The sequence below is a fragment of the Cygnus olor genome, chromosome 7, assembly GCF_009769625.2.
Source record: "Cygnus olor isolate bCygOlo1 chromosome 7, bCygOlo1.pri.v2, whole genome shotgun sequence".
NCBI classification, from domain to species: domain Eukaryota; kingdom Metazoa; phylum Chordata; class Aves; order Anseriformes; family Anatidae; genus Cygnus; species Cygnus olor.
This window is the reverse complement of record NC_049175.1, coordinates 11143919-11164379: the sequence shown is the minus strand read 5'-3', so window position 1 is coordinate 11164379 and position 20461 is coordinate 11143919. Positions and strand designations below refer to the sequence as shown.

Genomic DNA, 20461 nt, shown 5'->3' with positions numbered 1-20461 from the left:
TTAAAAGTGAAATGAGCAACTATAGAAACAACTGACACCCTAGGTGCCACAGCCTGACTTTAACCCTCATGAATGTGGGGAGAAAAAGGAGGCTTCTGTGACTAAAAGCACAGCTAGGTGAGCCTGGAAGCCTTTTGAGCTAGAAATCAGTCCCATGAGGCTATTCCTGCTTTTTTGTTTCATCTTGTTTTGTTTTCTCTACTGCTTTAGAGGTCTTACCTAACTAGGAGCCAGGAACTACATGTCTCCCAGTAAATAACCTCCCTGCCTTACTTGAGTGCCCTCACTCCCGTCATCTAACCCCTAAGCATTCATAATTCCCCACAGTTTTAAGGCACTTACATTTTTGTTGTTTTGCAATGTGTTTCATGACACATCGTTTCTGTTTCTGGCTCTCACCATTGTTAGCAATGCTGATGTCCCTTCATCATTGCTGAACTCACTATTTCATAATGCACATGCAAAGAGGCTGACAGAAAAGCAGTGACATATGAACTGTGGAGGTCTGTGAGACCTGATTTTGCTTATGGATGAAACCTCTTCGATACTTTAGCAAAGTGAGCTGCATTTCACCTGGCTGTGAGGTCAGGGCCTTATTTCTTCTCTCAGCACAAAGATGATTTTTTCATCAAACATGGAAAAAGTAAGGAGGAGGTGACTCAGGGGAAAAAAAGAAAAAAAAAAAAAAGAGAGACCACAGACTTTCTTGCAAAAGATGGGAATTCTCAGTTCAAGAGTATGAAACAGCAAACACCAGCAGTAAGTTAGGGGAATACCTCTCCTCCAGGCACATTGCAGCACAACTGGAGTACAACTGGTTTTGAAAGTATCATTGACACTGGAAGCAAAAAGCAAAATCATCTAGTTCATAATGCTGAATGCAACATAAAAGCGGAAATTGGCTTTTTCTTTGCTGGTCTGGGATCCTGATACTCCCACACTACGTATGCATGGGTGCTTTCAGCAGCAGGTAACATTTTGCAAACAGGAGAAAACTGTTCTTATTTGGTGACTGGAAAGCACTCCATCCAAGGAAAATGAGATTCAAAGTAGGTAGCTTCTGTACATCAAGCAGACACTGATGGTAGTATGATTAGGGAATGGATGTAGCTGAGTGGCTTTAGTGACAGCTAAGGACTCACGGAATATGGGAGGGTATGCATGGAGTGGTAAACTTCATTTAAAAAGATGAGAAGCAGGAGTGTTCACTTCTCTTTGAATATATCTTATTTAGAATGAGAACTGCTGGGATTGCTGTGTGTTCCTCCAGTCCTGTCAGTCACACTGCTGCGTGTGGCCAGGATGTGACTGATACGTCCTGACACAACATATCAAAATGCCAAAAAAAATGAAATACGGGTCTAAATGTGTAACAGGATCATGTTACTTGGAACTGTCACGATCTTTTGAAAAATATAATATTCAGAAGACCTTTTTTAACCTACATGCCAATAATTACAAAGTTGGGCAAAAGAATGAGAGCCACCATCTTTTCATCTGATTACTCCATAGTTCAAACACAGAGCATGAACAACTACCAAAGTAAAAATAAATTCTCACATAATCCCCACTCTCAACTATATCTCATAAAATAGCACGAAATCAAAGTAGGAGATCTACTGGGGCACTGAGGACCAGGACAGTGGGATTCCTGGGAGAGAAAAGGCTCTAGAATAGCTTAAAAAAAAAAATCTAGATTATTACTACAAAGCCATAAGAATACCTAAGGTTTCCTAGAGGGTTAATTTACCAGCGTGCAACATGGGACTCCAGATTTGTATGAGCTAATTAACAAGGTATTCTTAAACACTTTAACAACTTCAGTCTACAAAACACTTGAAAATGAAACAGAGTTTATCAACCATTTAAACATTCAAATTTATTTCAAACACCAAGAAATCAGGCTTCGAGGCTGAATGCTCTTCCAGTGGCTTTGTTTCTATAATGCATAATTCAGACTCTGACATTTATGATTCTAATTTGTGTATGATTTGTATTTGAAAACTAACAAACAAGCACCCTCCAAGAGAAGAGCAATACCAACACATCATAAGCATGAGAAAACACCACTGCAAAAGCCCATAAATAACCGTCAGCACATTCTCCTGAAGACCTGGACTTCTGGGTGCCTTCCTCCCTGGATTAACTCTGTTAATCCCTCTGTTATCTCCAGAGGACACACATTGACAGCTATGTTCTTTGGTAAGGGCACCCCATCGTGCATCCACACTGTGGGCCACCTTGAGTGTTCACATTGCAGACAGGTAACACCCTTGGAAACATATATAACACAATGTGTGGGACATCTTCCATCAGCGGTAAGGATCTGACCTCAGAGTCAATAAACTATTTCTGCTGCCTGTAGTGATTCTTTCCTGCAGAATCATCTGCTGTGAAAACAACTTCACAGTTCCCCGCTCCTATTTACCTTATTACAAATATAACATCCTCACTTTTACAACACATAATTCCTTGCAGAGGAACAGCCAGAGTCACCAGGGTATTACTTCATTTTTTCACCACTGCAACTGTGTCAAATGAAAGCTATGAATTATTTTTCAACTGTCATACTGGAGCGCTGACATGCAAAGGTGAGCTCAGGAGACGCAGTAAGTTCCTTCAAATGGGAGTTGTGTTTCTGCTCTGTGGTCACACACCATGCCAGAAGTCTCCTTGTCCCTGCACCACAGCCTCAAAGCACCCAAAGCACATGCAGCACCAGAAGTGGCGATGGTGGTCCTACCACAGCCCATCAGCTAAGTAAATGACTGGGCCAAAACTGAACTTTTTTACACTAGAGAGGGCAATTAAACAACTGGGCTCAGCACAGGCAGAGCTGTCAGCCTGCACTCTCCCATTTGAAGACAAGAGCCACTCTATGCCTGGTTTAACCCAGGTGCTTTACGTCCCCAAGTGGGGCAGTGAACCATCTTTTTTCTGACTTGAAAACTGACAATTATCTTCTGCATTTATGTGTTATAATGCCATAAAAATTGAGGAAGCTGACAAGTTTCTAGATAGGAATTTCTAGGGGACCCAAATTAACTTAACATCCATTTGCCACTAAATTTCAGTCAGATTTAGATACCTAATGCCTTTAGCTCTGTTTGAAAGTCCAAGTCGAAAACTTACAAAACGCAACGGTGGAAAGCAACAAAGAGTAAAAGTAAATTGAAACTAGTGTAGCCTTAACTATCATGTATCTAAAGTTTGCGTTAATACAAAATACATTTTAATCAACATGACAGCATGCCTTTAGTGTTGGTTTTATTCTGTTTCTAAAATAAAATGCTATAGCTACAGTTTAAAGCAAGTGTGTAAAGCTAATCAATTACATTCACTCAATTTTTCCAGTCACTTTATATGGTAAACATACTCATATCAAGCCAAAAAATATTCTTTCAACTGTTTTTTATATCTCGTGGAATGCTCTGCTTTGTAATTGGTCTTCTTTTACAGGCATTATTTTAAAGCATAGAGTCAAGGTACAGTGATGTTCTGAGGATTTGCTATAGTGCACAGCGATTATATCTACTTTCTCTCACTGCAATAGCTATAAAATAAAGTTTACGATCCCTGCTCTATATCATCCTTTTCAACACCTTTTGACTTATATCATGCACAGGGTCAGAATTTAAGATTGCTCAGAGAGAAACAGGGCAGAATTCTATGATCATCTAAACTAATCTCTTTCTAAGTTGTTCTGTTTTGCCAAAATACCTCAGCAAAGAATTTGATCCAATTATTTTCTTAATAGAGCAGATATCAACCACACTCAATATACCAGTCAAAACAGAATTTTTCTAACCATTGGACTAGCACTCACTACATAATGGCTACAGTTCTCTCTTGTGCTGTTTTTATTATTACTACTGTTAGCACCCACAATGGGGATTATGGTAGTAGAAATGAACAGGCAATTTTGCTAATGATGCATGAAGCAATATAAAATATACTGTAATTTTCTGTAACTGCAATATATTTCTGTCTGGAACGTTGACTACTGTGAAAAAAATATTTCTGTTTTTACTGTTAATTCCAATTTGTTTTTGTTTTGTCACGCTTTCCTCACAAACAAGCAAACAAACAAAAACACCACACAACATGCAACAAAATATTTATCACTGTTTTTCTACTTTAAACAGCTGTGCTATATATTGTAAATTCCACAGCACTCTTATTTGCCCCAACATGACCAAGTCCTAACAGAAACATATCTTTCACACAATGCAGTCCACAAAATTATGGTGGCCATTTGCAATAATTATATGTACATTGTCAAATGACTCAAATAGCCTCGGAAAGTAGAATATGTTTGTTACAAGAACAAAAGGGGCTGTTAGATAATTATATTTAACCCTCATTTTTATCTAATAAGGCAAAAGGTTTTTGTACTGAATGTATTATTTTAAAACGTCTCTTTTTTCTTTGGCTGAAAATTCTCAGTTCCCTTGAGGTCAGTGTGGCTATGCTGATATAAACAAGTTGAGAACAGTTGGACCGTAAAACAAAAATATATAAAAAATAATATTTAGTCTGGATGCTGTTTCTCTGTGCCAACTTTCAGTGAAATGTGAGATAAGGAACACATGGTTATAAGAGCTTTGCCTTCAGAAGAAACATGACATCCAAAATTATGTTAAATGTAAAAAAATAGTTAACAGTAAATAAAGGGATCTGATGTTAAGAAGTCATTTCTGTAATGCTTACGGTCTATCTGTATGACTTAAAGGTTGAAAATAATTTCCCAGTTGGCTAGGAAAAGAACATGCTATTTACATAAAGTAATTCTATTCAACCAAAGAATAGGAACTACATTCACAAAATGTCTTGGGTGTTAAAATACTGAATATTGCAAGGTTTCACTTCTAACTATCAAGCTTACCAGTGGAAACACCAACTGTAAGTTAGGTTCCCAGTGCAATAGGGAGAGAGACTCACAACAGGGCTCAAACTACAGACTTAACAAAAAACACATGCTGATAGGCAGCCACCATTTCCTAGAGCTATTCACCTACAGAAGCTCTTCCACTCAAAAGCAGCTGAGAAAGTCAGGACACAACATGATAAAAAGCCTGATGAGGAGAAGCAGAAGAGGACAGCAGGTCAGTGAGACAGAGAAGATCAGACACAGCCATGCAGTGATTGAGGCCAATCCTTTACTGACAGACTGAGAGCTGCTTGGGCTTACGGGAGCCTGGCAGGTGAGTGGGAACGTCAGTGTTCAATAGCCTGTTTCTGTTACCACTCTGCAGTAATTGAGGCAAATATTGTGTACTCCTGAACTTTATGAATAAATACGGCTTTGAATCTCCAGACTTGACAAAAGATTCCCAAATAGAGATAACCCAAAGATTTTCTGAGTTACAGCAGAAAAATGGGGACTACAAAACCTTTATTCAATTGCTTTACCACATTTGTTTCTAAGCATTTTGTGATATGGAATCTAAATGTTATACATGTTTAGGTGTGTCCTAAACGGCAGTACAAGCCTAAATGTTTGTCATATAAATGTGTATGTTTCTTTTCTCAGAAGGCCTCTACCCAATTTCAAAAGAATTCTGTGTAATTCCACTGAATTGAGTTCTTCTCAGATGGACAAATTTAGGGCAATCCAAGCAACAGAACTTGTTTCTCTCTTAAATTATAACCTATCTATGGTGAAGTTGTGCTTTGCTGGCACACGGTCACACTGCCATAGCCCTGTATTTCTATGGTCTGTCATTACTAGATAGATATCCTACGTGAGAAAACGTGTGATCTTTAACTGGATTTTCATTACTTCCTTTATACTGGCTGTAACTTGATATTCCTTTTTGAGATTTCATAGGTACTCTAAAAAGCTCTCCAGGGGAAACTATGTAAGAAGTTCTGTCATTGGCATTAACTAAGTTGCCCTTTTTCCATGCAAACACCCCAAACCCTGAAAGGTATACATTTTTCTCAGAACAGGCTACTTAGGAGTCATATTTTCAAAGTTTCCTTTCTACCTTAGAATGATCTTAAATTTAACTTTCTAGATTTATTTTAAAAGGTTCATCTTCTGAAGCTGCTTTCCACCCTAAGGCATTTTCTTTCAGAGCTGGTTTAGTGAGCTAGTGAAACTTGTCAATAACTATCAGTGAAAGTCTATTTTTTTATATTTTCTGGCATAGCAAGGCCTTTACAAAATCTGCTACAGATAATTTCATTTCAAGTCCTGAATCACCATCTGAAGACACCAATCTCTTTTTGTTAATGACATTCATAGACAAAGTATCCCATTTTCTGAGATATTAATCTCTACTAAGTTACCTGCCTCAAGTGCAGAACACGAATCCTCCCTGTAGCAGATGTTCAGGAAAAAAACAAAGCACAGTACCAGTGAAGGTCTTATTATTTGCTGTTTCTGTTTCCTATATGTTAGAATATGTGCTTTGTAAGTTCTGCCTGCTGTCCAGCATCGTTATTGGAAGTGATCATGTTGTCACAGCTCAGCTGTGCTTTGTGAAATACATGCATGGTTTAAAAGACTGAGGATAGCAGCTGTCACAGTGACTGACATATACCCAGGTTCCCAGCTAGGTGACCAGTGGGCTTACTCCTCTTTACCACAGGTTTCATTCTGCTTTAATACATTTACTTTGACTGATTTCTTTTATTAATGTCTTATACCAGACCTACTTGCTGATTTACAATGGCAGTTTCCTTACGTAGCTAGTCCTGAAACTTTCAGTGAGTTTTCTTAGGCTCTCCAGGAAAGGCTCTCTAGGCCCTTTCTGAGAGGAAATAGCTCTCCAGCTATTTGTCACACCCCATCAGAGAGGCATTTTGGAAGCTCAATTCTAAATTTAACACAGATTAAGCTAACTGAAAATTGCTTTTAGCTACTGAACTAATTCTTACCATCTTTCTCGTTCTGTAGTCAATTCTCTAAAATAAAACACCTAAGGAAATCCAAAAGTCTTGAAACCAACAAAATCTTGTTTCCTACTTACTTGTGTTTCATAGTTGATAGTGTATAAGCTGGTGTATAAGCTCTTCTTGAAGCTTTTCCAAGGTTTACTCATCAGCTTTCTTTCCAATATGGATTCTCCAGGTAACAAAGCATGTGTTTTTGTTGCATTATCCCCCAGCTCCCAAAGAGGAAGAGATTTTCTTACTCTCCGGTGCTGCCATTTGTGCTAAGGAAACCTACAGGATCATCCTTCTACAAAATTGAATTTGAACTGGTCGAGTAGTTCAACAGGTGTTACAGGGAGAGGGGATGTGTGCAGAGAGTGTGAAAATATATATTGGTTCTCCACAGGAAAACCAGACTAACAAAATATATATATATATCTCCTGAAAAATATCCTGAAGAAAAATTTCTTTGCAGGTCCCTATTCCTCAGACCCCTTACATCTGTTTCTCTCTTTGGATGACCATTTGACCTTTATTTTTTTTTTAAATAATTCTTCCTACCTTTTTTTCCTGTCTGTTCCTCCCTCTTTTCATTTCCATTCCTTGTTTCTTGTCTCTGGATCAAACTGGGAGGAAGGACATTTGAGCATCATTAGTTTGGGGACCTACAGGCATATATCACATTGCAGCAGACAACACAAAAAAATGAGCACTTCATCTAATCCCCAGGAATGACTGCTGGCATCAACGTCCAGAAGACAAGTGCTGGAACTTTTGAAAGAACGTTGTCCTGCTGAAGATGCTGACAACTTGTCAAGCAGAGAGCTTACTAACATACATGTGGCACTGAGGCAACACAGATTTCACCAGTCCGGACTGCCATTCTGGAAAGGTCAAGAAAGTAGCTTAAACCTTCTGTTCCGGCTTTTATCAGGTTGATTGTCTCTATGCGGAAAATAAACAAAACCACAACAAATTAGCTTCAGTTTTGATAAGAGGAATATTACACTTGCTCAAAATTCCATTTAAAATCTCCTTCTCGGAAGTAATATCAAAATTATCATCAGTCCAAAACAGTTACTTACTATCCTAAGTCAAGCTTGGGGTTAATGTAGTAAATTCAGACTCTTACATTTGGAATGTACATCCCTCACACTTTCATTTTGTTTTTATGGAGGGCAGAGCTAGCAGCTTTTTATATTTTAATTTCTCAAATATAGACTCCTTTTATGTCATATTCCTATAATATTTGAAAATCTACAACACTTAGAAGAGATTCACTTAATGAAGTCAATGGAGATATGCCAGGTACAAAACCGTGCAAAATTTGTCTCCTTGTCCTCATTATGGAGTGCTCCATCAAAAAGAGAAATTGCTGTCTGGTTTTGGCAAGAACACTGGGATGGTACTGCATATACAATATTCCTTTTAAGAGTTCAAGAACCTTCATAAAAGACTTTAATTAGCAAAATTAACTTTAATTAACAAAAACACTACATAGGTAGCTATAGTGTATCCTCAAAGGCAAGCTGAGTAGTCTGTTCAAATCATTTGCAGTTATCAGGTTGAGTAGATGCTTTCCTGTAACCCAAATTTATAGCATAGCTTGCCATAAAGAGCTCCTCTACAAGGAGAGATCAGCACCAGAAGGGTGAGTTTCAAGAATCTTCAAAAATCACAGAAATGTTCACGTTGGAAGGCATCTCTGGAGATTGGCAAGTCCAGCCACCCTGCTCAAAGCAGGGTCAACTTGAGCAGGCTGCTCAGGGCCATGTCTAGTCGGGTTTTGAATATCTTAGTTTACCAAGCAGGTTGAGGCTTCGGGATAAGCTCAGTGACTCATAGTGTAAATACTGTTTTGAAACTTTGAAGTGTTGACATGTCCTATAAAAGACTAGTTTCTGAAGGTTATAACCGACACTTTACATTTACATCTTAACTGAACTTCTACAGCATCAGTTACTGATGATCTTTAGGATAACTGAGCAAATATTTTATCTTGAGTATAAAACGCCAATTACATTTTTTTGGAGGGGTGATTTATACCTAAATGGAGTGAGTCTGTATAGACAACATTCTGATGAAAATCTCTGTTCATGGATTTTTATTAAGCTCTATTTGGAGAAATAAATCTAAGCTTTCTAAAAAAAAAAAGAAGTCACAAATTGTGTATACACAATTTATTCCCTTTAAAATAGAAGAGCTTGACTTTTAACATCACAAAAACGCTTTCTCTGTTGGAATCAAAAAAGATTTAAAAAGAGCCCTAGTTTGCCCTTGTCGCATATATCTGTACACCACTCTGAACAATGGGAAAGGCTCACATCCTTCAAACAAATCTTTACTTGGACTGAAGTGGCCCTGAAAGATAGCAAGTACCTAGTTCCAGTTGGTTCTGATGAGCAGCGTCTGATTTACAGAGAACCACCGGTAAGCCTCTGTGGATCAGTGCAGGTGCAAAACTGAAGTTACCATAAAAAGCTGGATGCATACTTTAACTTGAAATATGCTTTTATTTGCAGAGATGCAGCTAGGCTTTTTTTTTTTTTAAATAGTGACACAGATAAATCAAGACTGTTTAGTTTTGCCTTCCCCCACAGCACAGTGTATTCTGTATGCTTTGGTTGTGTGCATGGAACAAACAAATTGCATAACTAGACCGTGCAAACCAGATCTGACGTATGCCACACGGATCTGATTTCGCATTGCATAAATACCTGACAAGTATAATAAATAAACCAGACCTTGTTAATTGCTTTTCTAAGTCTCCTAAAATCCATGGACTTATTCCTGAGTGAGTTTGGTTACCTATCCAGAAAGAAACAAATAGCAAGCAGAACTTCCCACTAGCCATTTGCAACATCCCAAATTGCAAACAGATGTATGAGATCAAATTAAGGAACCTATGAAGCCTGTAGTTTGTGGATTAAATAATCTTTGGAACACTTTCAGAAAAATCTTCAAGCACCATGCACAGTTCCCAAAAATTCATCTGGCAGTATAAAAACATGAATTAACACTAAGAAGTTCTTTAAAAATACCTGGAAAGATTAAGTATTCAACCTTCAGAATGTGGCAAGTATCACTAAGAATCAGGGGCATTTAAAATTCTCCAATTAGAAATCCTGAGCTAGTAGTATACAGCATGTGCATGTACCTGCATACAAAATTTGTACTTGACACTACCATTTATTAGCAATATGCTTCACTATTCTGCCAACTTGAAGTTTTGGGGGGCATGGACTCTCTCTCACTGTACACAGGAGAAGCCTCCACAAAAACTGGGTCTTGACCACAGAAAGGACATCTATCTGACATTGCAATGTACGCTAATTCAATTGTAGTAACACAGGATTTACATAGCTGATTCCATGCTCCTCATGAAGTTACCATTAGGTAGGATCACTTCTTCTATAAGAACAATGAAATAAGGTATAGAAATCTAATACCATCCTCCTAAAATTCATTAGAGCACCAATACCGTTTTATGATTCAAACGTGACACCACTCAATGCCTTGGTATTATTCATATTATTTTCCAGACTAGCAATCACAGGAAGACCTTCCAGTCCACTCAGAGAGGATTTACAGCAGACAGTGAAGAACATTTGGTTTAAAATGTCTTCTAAAACACTTCAGATGTGGTTGTCCAATACAATGGGTTTTTCTTCCTGTCTGTTTGCTGATGCTAGAAATCACAGCACATTCCTGGTTTTCTCCCAGAATGGTTTCCTTCCAAATCACTAACAATCCTTGCAGTCTAGTAGTAAGAATTGCTAGGGCATTTCATTGGAAAAAGGTGTTCTGAATGTTTTTTCCCCCTCCCTAAGAGCAGGTTAAATAATCCAGCATACATGAATTTTCAGTTCAATACAGTTCTAGTTGTTGGCAGGTGGTTTTTTTCCATGAAATATGTTCTTCATCTTCTTCAGGTGCTTTATCTAATTTGGCCAAAGTGAGTTTATTTCACCTTTCCAGCCTTCACAATTCCAGCTTCTTCTTCTGCCCTAATAAGTTTTATTTTTTAACATATTTTTCTATCACTGAGTGACAGATAGGCTGAACACTCTTTCTTAAAGAAAAAATTTCAGCTGCAGGAGCTCCGGTATTTTGGGATTCCAGGAGCCAGATGGCCTCTTTTTCACTGATGTGTTTCCTTCTGTACTGAGAAAAAATATTTCCCTTTTCTTTTCCTCAGTCCTGAAAACAACTTCTTCATCTATTGGCTGTTTTGCAATAAGGGTCTTTAGTAGTATTTTACTCTCAAACAAGGTCCTTTTAAACTTTTTTTCATCTATAGGAACACTTGCCTGCTCCTCCTGCCTACAAGGGCATTTGGGTCTTCATGCTCCATTGGAATCAATCAGATTTACCTCACAGAAGTCAGTGGATCCATGCTACATTATACAGACTGAGGTGCTGGCCCCAGGCCTTAAATTTATGGTTACTTTGAGTAAAAGTCCTCTAAAATGATTCCCATAAAGCTTTCAGCACAGAAGAGATCTTCATTCCCCTCAGCCCCCCTCCCTCCCCCCCTTTTTTTTTTTTTGGATTAGATGTCATCCTCCCTGAGAACAGCAATTCTAGTGAAATTTATGTCTTCTATCTCTTTAACCGCATTAATTGGCAGTAAGCAATACTGGATGTGTAAAGCATTCTTTGTCTCAGCAAATCAGGATCCCCCTAGTTCTTCCCTCCCACAGACCCAGCACACCTCAAACTTTAACTCTTCCCATGGAGAAGGTTCACATCCAGGGCTGAGAGAAGTGATGTAAACAGGAGGAGGTGAAAAGAACAATTTTGCAGTTCAAAGGCAAAATCCTGTATCTCTGCATGACTTTCTCCGTCTTGCACATCCCTTGTCTTTAACTACGATTTTAAAAAGGAAAAAAAGTAGAAAAAAAAATGAGAGAGAGAGAAGTGTTCAAGAAAATCAAGTTGCCTCTAAGAAAAATTATTCTCAAAATTTTGTTGAAAATCCTGATCTGCTCCACTGTTATCTTCAACATTAATTTCCTGGAAAAACTCCAGGAAGTGATGACTACAAAAACATTCTGAAAACCTAGTTTTAAAAATTAGCACAGAAGCATAAAACAGGTCAGGTGGGAAGGGGCTTCAAGAGGGCTCTAGTCCAATCTCCTGCTCAAAGGAGGGTCAGCTATGGGGTAAGACTAGGTTGCTCAGGGCTTTATCCTGTCACATCCTGGAAGCTTTCAAGGCAGGAGACAACACAACCTTTCTGGGTAACTTGCTTCGTTGCTGGGCTGTCCTTCTGGGGAAAGAGGTTTCCCTTACAGCCAGGCTGAACCTCTCGTGTTCCAATTTATGCCCATTGCCTCTTGTCCTCGCACTATTCACTGTTGTGAAGAGGTTCAGTGCTCTTCATAACCACCTCCTAGGCAGCAGTGAGCTGCCGTTAGGTGCCTCAAAGCCTTCTCATTTTCAGGCAGAACAAGTCCCATTTTCTTAGCATTTCCTTACAGAAGTGCTCTAGCCCCAACCACCTTGGTGGCCCTCTTCTGAGCTTGCTTCAGTTTATCAGCGTCTTGCCTGTTTGGTGGGCCCAAAATTGCACACTGTACGGATGAAGTCTCCTGAGCAACAAGAGAAGAGTGCTGCAGGCTCATGCCCAGCTTGCTGTCCGCCGAGCCCTCAGGTGCTTGTCAGCAGAGCTGCTCCCCTGCCAGGCAGCCCCCAGCTCATTGGAGGTGCTTCCTTCACAGCTGCAGGACTTGCATTTGTCTTTCTTCTCTTGTATGCCCCTCTGTGCTTCTGTTTTGGGAACTTCATGAGCCTGCACTCCAATGCCTCCTCCAGGCCACTGACGAAGAAGTTGAAAAGGACAGGTTCAAGGACAGACCCCTGCGATACACTTGGCACTGGCCTCTGAGTAAAGCATGTCCCATTAACTGCTGCCCTCTGAGGCCGATTCTCCAATTGTTCACCCACCCAGACTGTAACATCCCAACCTGCACACAGGGACACAGTGGGAGGAAGCTGGAAGCCTTGCTATTGTCTTCTAAGTACTGCAGTTAGCAATTACTGCATTTGGAAAAATATAGCAGAGAACTTTTTTTTTGTTTCACATAACTTAGCAATTTTTTCTTTTCGCTCCAGTATTTGCAATCCTACACTGCCTTTAATGGTATGGGTAAACTGCGGGCCTAGTTGTGGTATCAGACCAGTTGGCATGACACCACTAACACAAAATCTCCTAAGATTTATGTCAATGTAAGTGATATCAATGTCAAGGTCTAACCTTTTCCCAGCTAGGTGACTCAGGGTGGCGATAGTTACCATTGCTTTTTTGCAGGCATTTTGGCAGGACGGTACAATCTTTCATTTATGGTGAAATTAAAACATTCTGATGAGATGTGGGGTCGGGTGTATGCGTGTTTCTTTGAATAAAATGTTTGGAGCAATGCATTAGAATGCTTTTGATATGACGTGTGCAAATCAGAACAGATGACAGATCTGATTTCTGAGCAGTCCTAGGGCACTTGCCCTGTTTTAGTTTCTCTGTTTCCATATTGCTATTGCAGTCAAACACAATTGTTACAATTAGCCCAGTATAGTAAAGCCATGTCAATGTCTTGCATAAATACAACGATCCCTACAGCAGTATTTAAAACGTCTCTTTTCACATCTCACAGCTTCTGTGTCGACTTTTGCAGTATTGTAATTAAGTCTAATTGAGTAGACTTACGGAGTTACACTAATGGTTATGTATAAGTACATGTCCCCCATAGCTATTTGTTCAAGGCATTCTTCATATCATTTAACTTGCTTCAATTATGCATATTATAATTTGCCTACTGATGTTTTTGCATGGTAATTTTAAAAAAGTACATGTGACCTACACGATTTTCAATATTATTAACTTAAGATCTGAAGAGATTTGACATATGACTTAGTTTCTTTCCACTACTTTTTAACTCAACTGGTATTAAAATTACTCCCTGCATTTAAAAACATATTTCAATTGTACTTCAATTATAACACGGTTGACACAAGATAATGAGAAAATAGATTAACTTTAAATGAACATTTTTCTATACTTGATATAACTTAGTTAGACAGTTTTGAAAATGAAAATCTTAGAACAGTCTTTATACAGAAGGAAATTCACTATTTTAGGCCACAGTTAGAATAAAAAACATTAACATGTATTTCTTATCTTAGTCACATAAACTGTATTTTGAAGACAAGATATACCACATTGCCTAAGCCTTTGTTCTTCAGGAACTCTGCTTGTACAAGGTAAAATTGCTAGATTCAAGAAACGTTAAGCTGTTTAGTTAAAACTTGAAGAGCCTGCCTGAAGATATGCTTGCCTTCCTTTTTAATTCACTTTAAAAGGTACGTTTTTTCGCACCAGAAAATTCAAACAGCATTCAGTTCCTACATGTAACAAGTCCTGAAAATACAACAACCAACACCCAAAATTATGTGCACACTCCATAAATAAATTATCAATCTTCAGATGTACCTCAGTGTTAGGAGTACTTCATTTCTTTGGGGCCTGGATTCATCAAACCACCTAAACCAGTGAAAGCAACCCAGATAAACACGAGTGAATAGCACAGGATTTTAACAAACCTACGGCATGTCTGGAAGCAAGTAGAATGCCTATCACTGACCAACAGCTGTAACTTAGGGCTACAGAGCCCCAAAACCCAATTCAACAGCTGATTGTCTGAAGAGTTTCCAGACAGGAGGAGACAGAAGATGGCCTACAGACTGCTAACAGAACAGCAACGCGGGGAAATTCCCAAAGGCAACAAAATGACAGAAGACTCTATCTGGGGTGAAAAACGCACAGAGAAGTGTGGCATATCTGAACTAACACCTGTGTGGAAGTCGAGTACCACAATAAACACTGCAGTTGACAGAGGTAAAGCAGGCCCACACTCTGAGTACATCCATCCAGACCTCTTCCATCTGAGGATGCCCTTGCAAAAAGACTGCAAGACTTTTAAATAAAAAAAAAAAAAAGATTTTGTCTGAATAAAAACTGCATTGTTTCCATTAAAACGGAGAAAGCTCAAAGCAACTAGAACAGACATGAAAATTAGAATTTATACAGAAATCATGTGTCTTTGCTTTCAATCAACTCAGTACCTTTCTGAGTAGCAGCAATCTCTGTCACCAGACCTTTTCAGACATGGAAGAGTTCCAGACAGCTTCTCAGTGCCTCTCCTGGCCATCCTGCAATCTTTGTGCAAGAGATGAAGGCTCCTGGCTCCCTGCTGCAACTCCCCTGCTGGCCTAACCTGGCTGTTCCTCAAGCCCATTCCCTCAACGATGCTCAGTGGCTCTCCTCCTCTCATCCTCTCCTCTGCCCCTGCTGATCTCACCTCACCCCATCTTCTTAGAGGAACACGTAGGTAAAACAACTAAAATCTGTCAAATCTGTTTGTTTCTTTCTTTCTTTCTTTCTTTCTTTTTTGATTAAAAGGTTGCTGCTGAGTTGAGTAATTTAACATATTCATCCCCAAGGAGCAAAAAATCCATTCAGATTCCAGAGGGAGCAGGGAAAGGGCTCATGGGTTTCTGAAACCCACACTTGCTCAACATGGCCTTGCTCTCTCAGGGCCTATGCTATCCACAGCACTGAGGTGGAGACTAAGGAGACGTGGGGTTACAGACATAGATGTCCTGATGCTCTCTCAATGAGAAGCCAAAGGCTCATTAAAAACTTTCAGCCTTAAATGCCTAGTATATACAAAGATGACTAACTTACATCAGGAAAAGAATCTAAACTGAATTGAAATTAAGAAGCAGATGCATGAAGAAATTGAAACAAGCTGGTATTAAAAATGAAATAAAAGGCAGTAGAGGAAAGGAAAAAAGAAAAGACTGCTAGTAAGAAAAAGGAGAAAACATAAACCTAGCACTTCCCAAATCACCACTTAAATACCAGTAGTCTATCAAGTACACACCTGTTCTCCCCACACCCCTGCTGAGCACATGAAAAAAACAATTTAAAGAAATGGTAGCAAATGTGAAAATTGCAGGCCTATTCATCACAGCTACTGGAAGGGAGCAAAACAAACCAATAAGCCTTTATTTCTGAACAAGCACATGACGACTGCACGTAACACGCACACACAACCCCTCATCTTCTGCTACTCGTGGCTGTGTACTGAGCTTCTTTCAAGCAATAAAAGCAGGAGTGTTTAAGTGATGCCATGGTGCAAGAGGACCTACATTTACTATTCTCATTTTTATGGGTTCTTTTTATTATGTAAATACTATCCACATCAGATGCCTGAGCATACGGAAGGCAATGGCAGCAGGAACTATTATTGGGTCAGACCCTCCCAAATCACCTAACAAAACTGCTCCTCTCTGCTCTCTGCCTAAGACACAAGTGCAAGCCAGACAACAGGAGGATAGATAGATGTTCCATTTGTCAACAACTGATAGAATGGCAAGTCTTAATTTTTATTTCTCTAACAACATGATAGGGGTTCCTCCTCTAGGGAGTCAATTCTCAGGAGATGCCAGATGTGTTGGCGTCATTACTGGACATTTATTACAGGCCAAATGTTAATGCTGAATCTTTTAAAATATATTTAGGGCAGGATCCCAAGCAAGCAGCAAGTAGTAGTGGTTTCTAAGAGGTCATACAGTGAGAATCACACACAAAAGAATGTTCAAAACAGCAAAGTCACTGGTATAAAATCCCCCTTTTGTACAACTTAAACCTAAAACTGGAAGCCTGGTGCAAAAGCTCAAAATAAAGCAAAAGGACGTTGACAGCAATGTTTTTAGCTTGAGACTTTCACACTTGCACCATTACTTGGACAAGAAAACTTGGTCCTCAAGACAAAGAATCAATCTGCAGACCAAAATGTTTAAAAATGGAAGCACAAATGAACCATATGAAAATTAATTGTGAGTCTTGTTCTTCTGGGTATTCAGGTTGCAGGATTTAGATTTCACTGATAAACAGCTACGTTCTCCAGACATACAAGGGAATAACAGGTTTGTTATCTCATAGAACTCTGAAGTACTTCTTACAGAAAGAATGATGAAGAAACACCATTCTGCTAAAATTATTTGACAAATACTTGAGTGCACTACTCTGGATGACAGTTATGTAACTTCCCAAGGTTTATGTATGGCCAACGGTTTTCAAAGGATGCAAATCAGTAAGCTTTTCAGATTAATTCAATCCCATGTGTCAATCATCCACAAAATGATTTTATGCCTTAAGGGGAACAAACACTAAAAAACTTCCACCCCTGGTGTGTTCTACTTCATTTTGTTTTGTTTACTGCCTTTGCTATTGGTGCCTTACAGATGTTATTGTTCATTTTGGTATTTTTAAATCACTCTTTTTAAAAGCTGGCATGTGACTGCCCTGCAGTGAATAAGAGTAAGAAGCTGTCAGTTTGATAGGACTGCTTAGAGATTGCTCTTTCTCTGTGCTGTCATTGTATCTGAGATGCACAGAGCGACAAGAAAGCTACAGAAATAAACTCCTTAGCTATGGAACAACTCCCTCCATGCCACTGTTACTGTTGTTTTGTGTTGTGTTACTGGGAAGCTCCATTGTATTAGATATTGTGCAAACCTGGAACAAAAGTTTGTCCCTGCTACTGAGCCCATACAGCGTAAGTCATGAAATTAGCTTCACGTCAAGGATCCTGGAAATGCACAGGAAATCACACAATCATGGAATATCTGATTTGGAAGGGACCCACAAGGATCATCAAGTCCAACTCCTGGGTCCCCAAAGGACCACCCCAAAAAATAAAAATTTTAAAAAAGTTTAAAATACTGTAGACATTACTGCAGGAACTGGCCTCAGCAGGTCATCTTGGATATCTTTCTGCCAAAAGGTAGGATCAAGTCCACCTGAAGCAGTTCCTGATGCTGTCCCACTGGCTCCAAGACACTAGCAGCAACTCCACAGCATTCCCAAAATCCCATGATCTATTCCAGCATTTAACTACTCCAACCGTTACTGAGTTTTCTTGTCTTCTAAGCACAGAACTCACCTGCTAAGCCTATTATTTTTTATCCCAACAGTAGTAGAGATGGAGTAGATTCACTTCCTCTTTGCAAGTGATCTCACAGGCAGCTGAAAAATAATTTTGTCTGCCCTCAAATTTCTTCTTCTCTAGCTAAAGACCAATTCCTCAACTCTCTACTATGACCTGTGGTTCATGTTTTTGATGCCTTTAATCATTCTTGCTCCTGTCTTCTAGGATCTCTCTAAACTAGTTCACAGCTTTAAGATACATGCCCACAGCTGGACATGGTACTCCAAGGCCTTGGCGGTGTGAAGTAGAGCAGATGGATGCCTTATCTTGGTTTTGGGAAGCTTGCCTTTCCTCTTGACAGCATGACATTGTTGACTCACACTCAGTTTGTGAGCTATTACCATCTTCAGATTGTTGCAGTAAGGATTAATTGTGCAATCCATTATTCCTAAGTACTGAACCTTGCTTGCATGTATCCTATTATACTGCATCCCCTCTATTTCACCTGTTCTGCAAGTTCTCATTTTTTCTCACTACTGTTTCCAATCTTCCCATATGCTTCCTACTTCCAAGGCACACACTTGTGTAAGCAGCGATGAAGTTCATCCCTTTAGTGTTAGCATTCAAATCCTTCCTAAAAAGGTCTTTAATTCACATTTATCAGAACAAGTCTAGTTTCTATAAAGGGCATCACAGCACAGCCAGTAGGGCTCCATCCCTGCTTTCCCCGGCAGGCTTTGCTAATGGTACCTTTTCTGGAGCAGCAGCAGGGGCATTACTGAAGTCATCCTATCAAACATAACAGAAATGCTGCAGACAGTGATTTATAATGACTAACACTGTTGAGAAGAAATTTACAATACAAATCGGGGTAGAGAATTCAATGTCTTTAACGCAATAGCTTACAGTTCTGAAGAGAGTTCTGAAGGGTGAGGTCTCAACAGAAACACATTAAAAAATCAGCACCTTGTCTTTGGCAGGGAAGTTAGTGATAAACACGCCTGACTAGAGAATTTATAATTGCAACAAGCACAAAAAGGTCCTCCAGACTGGGCTCTCTTGCTATTCAATTATTATATGGACTTCAATATCTTTCTAAATGGATCTTTTTACTATGAGAAACCAGTTTAAATACCAGAAATACTAGCACATTTATTGCTGCTCTTTACGGTATAATAGTCACTTTGTGACTTAGGAAAATGAGTCTTACGGGAGTTCTACTGAGCTGGGAAGTTGAAAAGGTCAAGTTGCATTACTGTGAACTTATCCCTTTTATGCTTTGCTGTTCAAACACTGTGTTTCAGTAAGGACCTAGTCCTGTGTAAAAAACACACAGCTAAGAACACTAATTCCTTTAGGATTAATTATTTTGATGGAAACCAATGAATGTATTTTAGAAATAGCTGCAGGCAAATGTTAATAGGAGATTAATCTTTCATGCCGTTGAGAACTTTTAGACAAAATGAAGATACATTCAACTTCCCCGAGTTCCAAATGCGAACAAGATCTCCTAGTTTACATACTAACTTTTGTGATGTGAGACATCTATCAAAATGGATACAACTTTTGCCCAGAGCAACAAGATAATACCTAATTGTTAAGCCATTTAACACCAGTAGCAAGAGTTTTAGTAACAAAGCTTATAATAATTGCCTCTTCAGGTGGGACATGAAAAGAACTGTCAGACGTGCTTCTCAGTCTTCTGTTTTGGCTCCTCTGAAGCTGATAAGAAAACTCTTCTGCAAGGAAAACAGACTGTTTTTGATTCCTTTATGGCAATGAGATGGTCCTGCTCTCATTAAATTCAGTAATGAAATACTTCATTTCAGTGGCTGGAGAAAGAGGCCACTTCTTACCATGCTGACAGCTTGTGCAGAGGGTGAAAAGCAGCAGCGGTAACTGGTAACCTCAACTCTGACAGCCCTGGTCTCTGACAACTTGTTGCTTCTCACCTGCTGAGATGCCAGGTACCCATCAGCCCCCGTGGGGCACTGCCCAGCCCAGGCGAGGGCTCCTCCTGCACTGCTCCCACCAGCTGGCCACCCCCTGGAAGGGCCCAGGCCTTGTCCTCTCTCCATTTAATTCAAGAGCAGACTTGTGTACCAGCACACTGTCTTTTCCAATTGAGAAAGACTTCCCTAACTTGCAAAGAAGAAACACTTCCCTAATTTGCAAAGAATAGGTAAGGTGTAAAATACACATGGTTTGTAAACTACACATGCTGTGAAATGCATTTAATGAACAAAGAGTTCTTCTTTTTAGAATACCAGGACACTGAAATCCCCGGCTACCAGTTCTTGCACCATAACTTTAACAATAATGCCTTGGCATTTCATGAAATACCTGCAACTTCAGTGCATGTCACTCAGTGACTGAGTGTAAAGATGGTGATAAAGTTGTCAAGCAAAATGGCCAGCTTTGCATTATGACTGTCTTTTACATGTGTGCATGTGAGATTATCAACACCATACATTTTGAACAACAGCATTGCACCCTAAGGTTTGGCAATCATACTTCTCATTACTCTTGTCTCTTTACAAGGTTCATCTCACTGCAGAAAAATAAACATTTGTATTCACTCTCTC

General features: G+C 39.3%; 1 long non-coding RNA gene across 5 annotated transcripts in view; it reads right to left on the bottom strand.

Annotated features, from left to right (window-relative positions):
- Positions 1–7451: 7451 nt before the first annotated feature.
- The window catches only part of LOC121072805, a 142620-nt gene continuing 129610 nt past the window's right edge, over positions 7452–20461 (bottom strand). For all 5 annotated transcript variants that reach the window (XR_005821395.1, XR_005821396.1, XR_005821393.1 and 2 more), the window contains one exon: positions 7452–7508. This is a non-coding gene — a long non-coding RNA (uncharacterized LOC121072805). The remainder of the gene's footprint in view (positions 7509–20461) is intronic.